Source organism: Cherax quadricarinatus, chromosome 63 (genome assembly GCF_038502225.1).
Source record: "Cherax quadricarinatus isolate ZL_2023a chromosome 63, ASM3850222v1, whole genome shotgun sequence".
In the NCBI taxonomy this organism is placed as follows: Eukaryota; Metazoa; Arthropoda; class Malacostraca; order Decapoda; family Parastacidae; genus Cherax; species Cherax quadricarinatus.
Genome location: NC_091354.1, coordinates 3404453 through 3418355, shown reverse-complemented (window position 1 = coordinate 3418355; position 13903 = coordinate 3404453). Strand labels below are relative to the sequence as shown.

Below are 13903 nucleotides of genomic sequence, written 5' to 3'. Positions count from 1 at the left end.
CCCTGCCTGTCCATCAGTCAGCCTTCCCCTGCCTGTCCACCAGTCAGCCTTCCCCTGCCTGTCCACCAGTCAGCCTTCCCCTGCCTGTCCACCAATCAGCCTTCCCTGCCTGTCCACCAGTCAGCCTTCCCTGCCTGTCCACCAGTCATATTTCCCTGCCTGTCCAAGTCATTCTTCCCTGCCTGTCCACCAGTCAGCCTTCCCTGCCTGTCCACCAGTCATCCTTCCCTGCCTGTCCACCAGTCAGCCTAACCCTGCCTGTCCACCAGTCATCCTTCCCTGCCTGTCCACCAGTCATCCTTCCCCTGCCTGTCCACCAGTCAGCCTTCCCCTGCCTGTCCACCGGTCATCCTTCCCTGCCTGTCCACCAGTCATCCTTCCCTGCCTGTCCGTCAGTCAGCCTTCCCTGCCTGTCCACCAGTCATCCTTCCCTGCCTGTCCACCAGTCATCCTTCCCTGCCTGTCCACCAGTCAGCCTTCCCCTGCCTGTCCACCAGTCAGCCTTCCCCTGCCTGTCCACCAGTCAGCCTTCCCCTGCCTGTCCACCAGTCAGCCATCCCCTGCCTGTCCACCAGACATCCTTACCTACCTGTCCACTAGTCATCCTTCCCTGCCTGTCCACCAGTCACCCTTCCCTGCCTGTCCACCAGTCAGCCTTCCCTGCCTGTCTACCAGTCATCCTTGCCTGTCCACCAGTCACCCTTCCCTGCCTGTCCACCAGTCAGCCTTCCCCTGCCTGTCCACTAGTCAGCCTTCCCCTGCCTGTCCACCAGTCATCCTTCCCTGCCTGTCCACCAGTCATCCTTCCCTGCCTGTCCACCAGTCATCCTTCCCTGCCTGTCCACCAGTCATCCTTCTCTGCCTGTCCACCAGTCATCCTTCCCTACCTGTCCACCAGTCAGCCTTCCCCTGCCTGTCCACCAGTCAGCCTTACCTACCGACTAATGTACTTTACATACGCATCTTCCATTAACAATAAGAGAACGAAAAAATCAATGGAGGTTCAAATAGTCATTTGAATTATGTCTACGTTCTTCTAGTAAAACAGCTGCTGAATAAGTGACGGAAAATGTGTTACCTTCTCTGGGTCAACTTGCCTTGGCTAAACGGTTTAAAAAAAAATTCAAACAACGTCTTGGGCGATATTTGATCTATTACACGCAAATTTAGGTTTAGAGATAGACAGTCACCAGGATGGTGGAAGTGGGAATTTCAGTGTGTGAGTGTCATGCCTCAAGGTTCTGTGTGAGGGTCGTGTTCTCACAAGTTAGGAGTGACATAGTGTACCGCTATACCCAGCTAACCCAACCACTCCTCCAACTCATCCTCACAAGAATACCTGTTTTTATACGATTTAAAGATCGATGAAAAATCAACGTTCGCTAATAAAAATAAAGTTAGTTTTCCGACGGTAAGAACCATAAAGCCAAAAAAGGGTTGAGTACAGTTAGGAATGATAGCGTTGGTTTTCCCACGATATCAGCCATAATGTCAAAAAAATTTAATACAGCTAGGTAGTGTCTCTCTAGCGATAAAGGGATGGAGGATCGAGCCCCCATCACTCGCTGCACTGAATGACTCATACGGGTTTAACATTTCAATAAATAATTATAATAATATTAATAATTCGTGTTTACTCGATGGCTATTACATTGATAAAATATATTTCCCCATAAAGAAATGTTAACTAAAGTTGGGATATTTTTTGATAAACCAGTTGTAAATTTCTCATCACTAACCAAACAATGTAACCTAACTTAACCTAGAAACCTACCCTAGCGTAACGTAACCAAGCCACCTAACTATAACCTAGCCGAGTGATCTCATGTAACCCAGCCAAGCAACTCATCCTAATATAACCACAGTGAAACTCTCTGTTCCTTATGGCACAATACTCCCTCTCCCATTTGTTTCTCATTCTCATATCCGACACAGACAGGGACATAAATCACAACAATGTAACATCCTTTGCTGATGACACCAGAATCTTTGAGTGACGTCCGTCGAAGATGCAGCGAATCTTCAGGCTGATATAAATCATGTCTTCCAGTGGGCCTTAGACAACAATATAATGTTTAACTAGGAGTACAGGACAAATATGAACCATTCAAAAGGGCGAAAATTTCATATGTGAAACTGAAATCATTCCGTATGTAAACAAGAGACTTGGCAGACGGTGGGTGGCATTAACAGAAGGCAAGGCAAGCCTCGAAGCTGAAATAAACCAAGTCTTTCAGTGAGCTACTGATAACAATATGATGTTCAATGAGGGCAAATTTCAGTCAGGATATGGTGTATACGTTGGACTGCGAGCAATGGGCACCAACAGCTTGCTCGATCAGGCCAGCGATCATTAGGTTTGGTCTAGGACCTGACCGGGGGGAAGGGTGACCTCCGGAAACGACTCCAGGTAAACTAAATAGCAGAGGTGCAACGAGTACACTACGAGATAACTCGATAGATGAATGTCAGAGGTCCCCGACTTTTCAACGCCCTCCCTTCGTGCATAAGGAAAATTACCATCAAACATCTGGCTGTTTTCAATAGGGAACTGGACAAGTTTCAAATCAATTCCTGACCAGCCAGGTTGTGGTTCGTATGTTAGATAGCCTGGTTGATTTAGCTTTGTTTCACCGGGAGCCCTGGTCCTGAATCCCATTTGGTAATAGGCACCTTTGATGAGTTTCCATAGACCAGGCTCGTCTGGTGTTTGCCTCCGAGCCACCACCAGGCTGTTGCTGCTGGTTGTCCGCTGCCCTACATATCCATCACAGGTGAACAGGGATACAGGTATCAGGAGACTACCGAGGATTGTGAGTGGCACTCTATTACCGAGCCACAAGTCACCACGCTCATTACCTGATCTATCATTGTTACCACATCGATTTTTAATGTGGTGCTCAACGCTAGTGCTTTATCGCTTACAATTTTTTTTTAAATCTTATTTTCTTTACTTTAAGTTCGGTTGGGTTAATTTAGGAAAGGTTAGGTAAGTTTTATAAACCTATAAAAAGTATATCTAACCCCAACTTAGCAAATAAAAAAAATGGCCGTGATACATCTGCCAACGAGGTGGCCTAGGAAAAAATAAACAGCGTTTAAATTTAAACGTTCATCAGTAGTGGTGCGGGAATGGGCTGCATTACCACTATCACCAACGCCCATCACAGCCGCTATCACCACCACCAACACCACCACAAACAAGACCAGTGCCTGTCATCAGCCTCAACACGAGACCGCCACCCACCAACACTACCAAATCCTCCGGATAATTACATACTCCGGGAAACCGGCGAGGCTGTACAGAGTCAGACAAACAGAGCGGCATCTTTGGAAGTAATTACACGACACAGTTAAGTGTTCTCACACAAGCCAAGTAAATTCTTGAGAGGAAAAATGCCTTCCTTTAAGTCACCTAACAGACAATCTGTGCTCTGGCATATCTTAACAGTCTGGGTTAAGACACTATGGGAAGTTCCTGACCTCTTGAGTTACTGCTTGACCCGTGAGTACGTGGTTAGTGAGTACTTGAGTTACTGCTTGACCCGTGAGTACGTGGTTAGTGAGTAACTGAGTTACTGCTTGACCCGTAAGTACTTGAGCTACTGGTGTGTACCTGGAGTCACTTCCGGAAGTCACCATCCCCGCGGCCCGGTCTCAGATCAGGCCTTCTTGCTGCTGGCCTGATCAAGCTGCTAGTGCTAACCATCGTGTGCACCGCAGTCTGGCTGATCAGGAACTTTTTGAGGAATCTGTCAAGTTTCCTCTTAAAGACAGCTCGAAAGTTTGTTGGTAATCGCCCTTATATAAGCACGACACGAGGATGTTGGAGAGTTGTGGTCACTTAACACTTACTGTATTCTCTCAGTGTACTCATCGCTTTCTTGCTCCTCATTAGAGATATCCAACCTAGGAAAGAGGTCCTCTTCCCGAGGTTGCGAACCACAACAGTTGGTTGGTATAAAACACAGGTACCTATTTACTGATTAGCAAACAGGGAGGGGTATAACACACAGGTACCTATTTACTGATTAGCAAACAGGGAGGGGTATAACACACAGGTACCTATTTACTGATTAGCAAACAGGGAGGGGTATAAAACACAGGTACCTATTTACTGATTAGCAAACAGGGAGGGGGTATAAAAAACAGGTACCTATTTACTGATTAGCAAACAGGGAGGGGTATAAAACACAGGTACCTATTTACTGATTAGCAAACAGGGAGGGGTATAAAACACAGGTACCTATTTACTGATTAGCAAACAGGGAGGGGTATAAAACACAGGTACCTATTTACTGATTAGCAAACAGGGAGGGGTATAAAACACAGGTACCTATTTACTGATTAGCAAACAGGGAGGGGTATAAAACGCAGGTACCTATTTACTGATTGGCAAACAGGGAGGGGTATAAAACGCAGGTACCTATTTACTGATTAGCAAACAGGGAGGGGTATAAAACACAGGTACGTATTTACTGATTAGCAAACAGGGAGGGGTATAAAACACAGGTACCTATTTACTGATTAGCAAACAGGGAGGGGTATAAAACGCAGGTACCTATTTACTGATTGGCAAACAGGGAGGGGCATAAAACGCAGATACCTATTTACTGATTGGCAAACAGGGAGGGGTATAAAACACAGGCACCTATTTACTGATTAGCAAACAGGGAGGGGTATAAAACACAGGTACCTATTTACTGATTAGCAAACAGGGAGGGGTATAAAACACAGGTACCTATTTACTGATTAGCAAACAGGGAGGGGTATAAAACACAGGTACCTATTTACTGATTGGCAAACAGGGAGGGGTATAAAACACAGGTACCCATTTACTGATTGGCAAACAGGGAGGGTGGAAGAAGACTCAGCCACGTGTTTACTGCTAGGTGAACAGGAACAAGTGTAAAAGGAATAACATGCAGATGTCTATTTATTGCTAAGCTAGCAGGTGTAAGGAAACTTGCCAATGCGTCTGAGTGCAAGAGGAAATGATATTAGAAAAGCTAGACGTGAGGAGTTAACAAGACACCGAAAAGATTAAATAAAGAGGTGGTCTTTGTGGCATTCTGCCAGGGAAGGCTGGGCGACCAACTGCTCTTCAGTTTCAAAGGTGAATTTCCGGCTGCATAAAATTATATTGTAAGGAAAATCTGTGATATATATATAAGTATATATATATATATATATATATATATATATATATATATATATATATATATATATATACACACACACACATATATATATATATATATATATATATATATATATATATATATATATATATATATATATATATATATATATATATTCATTCAAATATGATTACACACAAACACACATACACGAGTCCTGACAGAAAATATTCAATCCCGTGTATCCTTCTTTAGACGAAGTGAAACTATAAAGAATACGAAAGGGAGGCCAGAAAACTTGCAGAGACTAGACACGTGAATGGGTGCTCAAACAATGGCTACTGAGGTTCAGCCCAAATAAATGCAGGGTCATGCAATTCGGGGAAGGACACGGAAAAACCAGAGGCAGAGTACAGAACTGGGAGTGGGGGGGAGGGAGGGATGGAGAGAAACCATAAACATCGATGAAATTAAATGATCTGGGAGTGAGCATATAACCGAAGCATATCAACTGAATGATTTTATATTACTAGGCTAGTAATATAAAAATCAGCCTTCGAGAACCTTGAGGAACATCTCTCTAGGACTTTGTATACAAAATATATCTATGCGAAGATAATCCTAGAATACATAGCATCAATGTGGAGCCTTCTCCCCCTACCCCCTCCACCTGATTAAGTACATTTGGAAGTTTGAGTATGTCCAAAATTTGCAACTAGACTTGTCCTAGAACTGAAGAATATGTACTACGAGGAGTCTAAAAGAACTCAAGTATTCTAAATCTCACATTGGTAAGGAAACAGAATAAAGTATGTGGAAGTGGTGACGACAAAGTCCATACCTAGTTTTAAGGAGTAGGTATGATAAGGCTCAAGAGGCCAGATACCAGTAATGTCGGCCGATGAAGCTTAAGTGGTCGGGCCGGCAGACTAGACGAGACTCCCCGCAAGCAGAAATTAATGTGAAAAAGCACAAGTGCATTGAGAGATTTTAACATGACAAACGTTTCTCTAAGGGGAGGTTTATCAAATCTATACATCACTGGTAATGCCCTTATTGACTTTATAAAACTCTACACAAAGCGAAACTTTGTTTGCTCTGAACCTGTCTTTTCTTCAGTTATACGTCTTTGATTCCACAGCACGGTATAAAGCATAAAGAATCCACAATGATAAACTGGAAAAAGGGCGCCATAAGAATACTGTAAGTATTTTTTCCGTACGCCAAGACTGCTGTAATGGAACCAGGAGATAGTGTATGCTCCTGTAACTGCAGATCGGTAATTATTATTATTATTATTATTATTATAATCACTGGGGAAGCGCTAAACCCGGAGGATTATACAGCGCCTGGGGGGGGAAGGCATTCAGGCTTCGGGGAACTGGAGCACAGATCCAATCCCCTAAATCAAGAGCCCCTCACCAACATCAAGAAACCTTCCTTGAGGGGAGATCGGTAATTACACGAAGACAAGAATCCGGCACCTTCGATCTAGAGAGAGGGTTCAGATGCTTGCCTACAAGATTGGTCCCGGACCTGTTTTCTGGTTTTCTCTCCGTTTTTTCCTCACCCAGTTGTGACATGGTTATACAAACTGGTATACGTGTACCGACAGAACCCCCCCCCAAAAAAAAGACACTTGTGAACACTTGAACATTTTATTTGGAAGTTTCCATCACCGGGAACTTTGTCAATCCAACTGAATTGACAAAGCTCTCAGTGAGCGAAATGTTTCATAATAAAATGTCCTGGTATTGCATAAATGAGCTTTTTTTTAACTGTGGCTCAATCAAGATCGAGGACGGACCGAAATTTGTGAAAAAAACCTGTCTCAAAAAAATCATTATTTTTAATTGTGACTTTTATTCTTCGTGTATATGCATGAAAAAATGCAAGAGGAGCTAAGTCTCACGCCACTGCAAGAGAAACCCCAAGTAACCTACTGAGTTAGAAAGATCTCATGTACGAGTAATGAAGAGGGGGAACACATTGGAACAGATGGTGCAGCGCCGGGGGGCTGGAGACTTGTTTTGAAGCATTATTATTATTATTATTATTATTATTATTTGGGGGCTGAAGCCCTTAAGTCCAGACCTTGGTGCCGCCACTGGAGCCTGACTCTATACTTGATTGAAACGGGTTAATGAATGGAAAGACGGGCCGAAAGATGACGCTTAACCCCCGCAAACACAGCTAGGCGAGTAGAAGCGCGTGTATGGTTATTGGAACGTAATATATGTATAGTGGCAGCCCTGTATGTAAGGTACATGTAACACTAGAACATTTTATCATGAAACGTTTCGCTCATGGAGGGTTTGAACCAATAATTGATAAAGCTCCCGTCAAAGGGACGTTTCCTACTAAAATGTTCGTGTTATATATGTGTATTAAGCACAAACGTGCCTATGCAAAAGCATCCACTAACACGCTCACGTACATTACAAAGTCAGGTCAATGTTACCAGATTTGACTGAGATTTCTCTTAAAAGGAAATTTTATACATCCGCCTATGAAAGTTACGTAGTAAGAACAAAAGCTTTCTATGTGTCCCAGTCATATTCAGTTACCTATGGTGACTTCCATCAAGTGATGATACAGTGTTCGCCTGAGCCGGGAGACTTCAGCATTCCACTAAGATGAAGGGAGGAAAGAGAAAAGGGTGGTGGGAAAACTGGAAGGTATGGAGGAGAGGGAGATGGGGAAAGGACGAGGTGGGGGAAGGAGGGGAGGGGGGAAGGAGGGGAGGGGGGAAGGAGGGGAGGGGAGGGGAAGATGGGGAAAGGACGAGGTGGGGAACTATAAGGTGGGGAAAGGAGGGGAAGGGAAGAACTAAGAGGTGAGGAAAGGAGGGAGGTGGAAAAAAGAGAAGTCTACATAGAGGTTGTTCCGAGGGTCAACGCCCCCGCGGCCCGGTCCATGAGATCGGGCCTGATCGACCAGGCTGTTCCTGCTGGCTGCACGCATGGAAAAGGAAGGCAGAGAAGATTAGTGAGAGAAAAGGGAAACGCTGGCTTACAGCTGAAACATCCAGGTTAAATTCTTTTCAATTTAGAAGGCACAGAGGCGATGATCCCCGGAAGAATTAATAGATATATAACAGGTACCATATTCATATTACATCTATATCTATGATTCGTAGGAGGGAAAAGTAGGTGAGTTCAAGTAGGGAGTGTCTCTCGCGCTCGGCGGGCATAAGATCGAGCCTACTCCACGTCTTGCTGAATGACCCACGTAGGTTTAGCGCTTAACATGAATTATTTTTCTTTCAATTTTTATTATTTTTATTATTTTTATTATATAAAATTAAACAAATCATGATTCGTAATGTTCTATAGGTACCTTCTTCGCCTTACACCTCTTACCTGGAGGTTACCTGGAGGTCATTCCGGGGATCAACGCCCCCGCGGCCCGGTCCATGACCAGGCCTCCCGGTGGATCAGGGCCTGATCAACCAGGCTGTTACTGCTGGCCGCACGCAGTCCAACGTACGAGCCACAGCCCGGCTGATCCGGCACTAACTTTAGGTATCTGTCCAGCTCTCTTGAAGGCAGCCAGGGGTTTATTGGTAATTCCCCTAATGCTTGATGGGAGGCTGTTGAACAGTCTTGGGCCCCGGACACTTAATAATAATCACATAAAATGAACTACAATAATGTAATTAAAAATTACATTTAACCTTAATCTGTTGTATCACTGCTACAATAGCAGCCTGCTTTAATAATATAGTTAATTAGTGTTGCACATATTACAAGATGCTACATTAGAAGACATGTTGAGGATTATTAACCCCTGGGTGTTGATAACTCCGGATAACCTAAGAAAGTCAAGCTGTGCGACTTATTTTCATTAATTTTCTAAGGCTCTTTCTGAAGATGCGACTCACAACAGTCGACTAACTCCTATGTATCTATTTACTGTTAGGTAACAGTTAAGAGTTAGAAGTCTTGCCCATACATCCGGCCTAGCCTAGGGTTGTGAGCCAAACGTGTTCCCACCATGCTCGTTTAGAAGGTCCTGCATAAAGAAAAAACTGTAACAACAAAAAAAAAAAAATGAAATAAAACATACTACTGTGCCGGATCAGCCGGGCTGTGGTTCATACGTTGGATTACGTGCGGCCAGCAGTAACAGCCTCGTTGATCAGGCCCTGATCCACCGAGAGCCCTGGTCGTGGACCGGGCCGCGGGGACGTTGATCCCCGGAATGCCCTCCAGGTAGACTCCAGGTAGGTAGACTATTTGGCTTTGTTAGATCACAGATCACTTATGAATGATGCCCATAGTAATATTGTACTTAATACAACCATCATTGAAAGTTACAATAACCCTGTAAAATATCTGTACAGGTTACCGGAATAAAGCAATACAATATAATCTTACCACAATTACTTTTTTACGAACTCGATTCTCTGTAATCAGCAAAATTTAAATACTACTGATAAATTTCAAGCCAATATATAAAATGCGACCGGTAAATTACAAGACATAGGAAAGGAGGTATGTCATTAAGTAAAAGTTTGAAGAGAAATAAATTTTTATCTAGGTTGGGTGTATACATGTATATACAAAATTTCTTTACACTGATCTTGAGGGCACACTTGTTATGAAAACAGAAAAAGTTTGCGTAGGATAATCCAATAAAGCCTTGACCATGCTGAGTAAGCGTTGTAGCCTAGCATCTACAAGTGAAGTGGGCTATATTGATTAAATTATGAAGCTGCTAGGGAACGTGTCCACAACGCGAATATCCGCAAAAGAAACATACTTTAAGATATACTCCTTCAGTGTCTGCACTCTGAAGGAGGGGTGTTAATGTTGCATTTTTATAACTGTAGTGTAAAGCAGCCCTCTGGCAAGACAGTGATGGAGTGAATGATGGTGAAAGTTTTTCTTTTTCGGGCCACCCTGCCTTGGTGGGAATCGGCCGATGTGTTAATAATAATAAAGAATAATAAAACACATTTATGATAAAAAATGTAAGGTAAAAAACTGAATAGTTTAACAGAAGCACAGTGTGATGAAATTAATTATAATTTAAGATAACAAAATAAGCATAGTAGGATGAAAGAAAGCATACTTTAATGTGGATGCTGGCTTTGAGTAGACCGGGAGAGAGTACATGCAAACATCATAAAAACCACTACTAGTACTCAATCCATCACTTACACTCAGTCATGGTCTGTTAAATACATAAACAGAGAAACTATATTTACGGTTGGGTTTATCTTGGACGAGAGGTTCACAGTACCACTACTGTCTACCCACTCATTTAAAATCACACCCAGACACACCCTAAAGCTGTAAGTGCAATATTGTCTAATTTTAGGTTTTTGATCCCGACAGTTGTACCGCCATGCATTACTGCACAATCTATCCTGTGTGAAACGAAATGCAGTCATGTCTTAAAAAATATCCTGGGTTTGTTATCCATAGTCATTTTTTATGTTATATTTTTACCAACTCTTTTTGATATTACAATAACAGTAGCACAAATATGTATTTAGGTAACTTTCCTCTGGTCAAATGTTTAAATATTATTAGTAAATGTTGGGAAAACATCAAAAAAGTTTATAAACATGTACGCAGAAGAATGAGTTTCATTTATGTTATATGTACAGGTTTCCGAAATGTATTAAATTAGAAAAAAATGGTTGCCTTAATGATATTATTTAAATCATACATCCGCGACAAATTATAAAAAATATAGCCAAGAATAACCCAACCAAAAAGCTTAACTAATCTGTCGACTCAATAAGAATAGGTTGGCTGTCCTACACATGGTGAAAATTGCATGTGTTTTTAAGAGAGTAATGGCAGGGGGAAGTTAGCTCTTATAATCCTATCATGAAGGAATGTGGGTCCAGCATGTAAGCTGCAACCCACTGCACAAGTCATGAAGTCTCTGGTCATGTCTGCAGTGTTCATTGACCTTGGTAAGTCAGTTATCGCCCACAGTACCTTTGAATCTTTCCATTTCTCTCGCATTCACGGAAGCAATTTTAACAATGTCTACTGCCAAAAAAAGTTATTATTATTCATCATTGAAAAGATCCCATTTATCTTTGAGTTCCTCTGGCATCCACAGGGAGGGGAGCAATTTTACCCTTTGTACTGCCATCAATTATATCCTTGATATATTTCTTCTTGACGATAAGTACAGTTTAGGTGGATGCTTCTATCCTCCCAGTGACTGCTTGATATATCACCTATTTACGGAGGTATGTTAGGTGACGGAGAATACTGCCTAAAGTATACAAGAGATGAGTATGTGTTGACTTCCTGATGTGCAGACCAGCAAGGTGGCTGCAGGTGCATATATACAGGTAACCTTCACTATGTGACCTTCCACACCCATTGTATCCACACTAAATCTTAACCACAGCTCCATACCCATTAATGCCACGTTACACAAACTCTCATACTCACCAATTAAGGAAGGAAGTGTGGTATGGAGGAGGATGGTGGGTGGTAGTAGCTTAAGTTTGGGAGTTGGCCCACAGGGCAGAGGACCTGGCTAGGATACCCGCATCTTAGCACGGCAGGTTCCGGGCATCCTCACTACCCTTCCTCAACTCTAATATCAATTCCACAATCACGCTCAGACGTAGTGAACACAACGACAATTCAGAGAGAATTCACAGACACACCTCGGTCACTATGGAAGAAGTATGACACACCGGGAGAGAGAAATACGTTAAGAAGGCGACGCTGGAGAGAGTGACACGTGCTCCTCTTAGCTAGGGTGATGATGCACTGTTTTGCTTTACACGTTCCCTGCCGGCACCCGAGACACCGGTGTTGCCACGTCTGCCTTATACCCTCCCTGGGGCAGCGCTGGTGCCGCCTCTCTTGCGGGTTCATCACTCACCATACAGGTGCAATGATAATAATGTTCGCTCTTTCATTGTACTTTGTACAAGTGACATATATATTACTCCTCCGCCTCTAACTTCATTTGCCCGAATTGCTAAAGAACCCCAGTGGAAATAAGTCACTGACTATTGATTATCCTAGGTAATTTACGCTATGTACAGTGTACACATAAGTACACTATGAACTTATGTGTACTTATAAGTACACTGTGTACTTATGTGTACCTGTGCCTAAATAAACTTACACTGTATAACTATGGTTTTTTTGCATCCATAATGTCACTCATCTCTGTACATTGTATCAATTATTATTATTATTAATATTGTCATTATTATTATTATTATTATTATTGTCATTATTATTATTATTATTATTATTATTATTATTATTATTATTATTATTATTATTATTATTATTATTATTATTATTATTATTATTATTATAAGTTGGTACTTCTTACGAAACACTTTCTTATGATATGACGATTTCCTGCGGCTTTAATATTCGTCATTTCCTGACTAGTAAAATGAACCAGTAAAAATATAGTGGAAATAAACACTATACGTGTTACACATACATAATAACAACCTAAAAAATAAATAAAAAAATGAGAAAACATGAAGATAATTTATAGTGCAGTAATTGAGGTCTGGAACCACAACCCTGTTGATCGGGTACTGACTTTATAATAATAATTCAAATTCAAATTCAAAGTTTATTCTCTATAAGGATTACAATGCTGAGTTTACAGAAATTTGGTTATTGTTTGGTTTACATGTAATAATAATAATAATAATAATAATAATAATAATAATAATAATAATAATAATAATAATAATAATAATAACCCCGGGTAGGGAGTGTTAGACACCCTGGGTGACACAAGTCAGCACATAACCCCAGGTAGGGAGTGTTAGATACCCTGGGTGACACGAGTCAGCACATAACCCCGGGTAGGGAGTGTTAGATACCCTGGGTGACACAAGTCAGCACATAACCCCAGGTAGGGAGTGTTAGATACCCTGGGTGACACGAGTCAGCACATAACCCCGGGTAGGGAGTGTTAGATACCCTGGGTGACACGAGTCAGCACATAACCCCGGGTAGGGAGTGTTAGATACCCTGGGTGACACAAGTCAGCACATAACCCCAGGTAGGGAGTGTTAGATACCCTGGGTGACACGAGTCAGCACATAACCCCGGGTAGGGAGTGTTAGATACCCTGGGTGACACAAGTCAGCACATAACCCCAGGTAGGGAGTGTTAGATACCCTGGGTGACACGAGTCAGCACATAACCCCGGGTAGGGAGTGTTAGATACCCTGGATGACACGAGTCAGCACATAACCCCGGGTAGGGAGTGTTAGATACCCTGGGTGACACAAGTCAGCACATAACCCCAGGTAGGGAGTGTTAGATACCCTGGGTGACACGAGTCAGCACATAACCCCGGGTAGGGAGTGTTAGATACCCTGGGTGACACAAGTCAGCACATAACCCCAGGTAGGGAGTGTTAGATACCCTGGGTGACACGAGTCAGCACATAACCCCGGGTAGGGAGTGTTAAATAACAAAAAGGCACAATACCGTGACTTTGTCAATGGTCCAAGTCGGACCGAAACGTCGTCGTAAGCTTCTGTCTTTTATCTGCGGGTTATTTGTGTATAGGGAGTGTTAGATACCCTGGGTGACACGAGTCAGCACATAACCCCAGGTAGGAAGTGTTAGACACCCTGGGTGACACAAGTCAGCACATAACCCCAGGTAGGGAGTGTTAGATACCCTGGGTGACACGAGTCAGCACATAACCCCGGGTAGGGAGTGTTAAATAACAAAAAGGCACAATACCGTGACTTTGTCAATGGTCCAAGTCGGACCGAAACGTCGTCG

The 13903-nt window shown here is 42.7% G+C and overlaps 1 protein-coding gene across 4 annotated transcripts in view; it reads right to left on the bottom strand.

Moving 5' to 3' along the window:
* Positions 1–11898, bottom strand: part of LOC128698251 (ETS domain-containing protein Elk-3) — a 266319-nt gene extending 254421 nt beyond the window's left edge. For 2 of the 4 annotated variants that reach the window (XM_070098581.1, XM_070098583.1), the window contains exon 1: positions 11567–11897. The gene's annotated coding sequence lies outside the window, so the exon portion shown is untranslated. Of the gene's footprint in view, positions 1–11566 lie in introns of all 4 variants that reach the window. The other 2 variants (XM_070098579.1, XM_070098584.1) reach the window with 2 other exon arrangements.
* Between the last annotated feature and the right edge of the window lie 2005 nt (positions 11899–13903).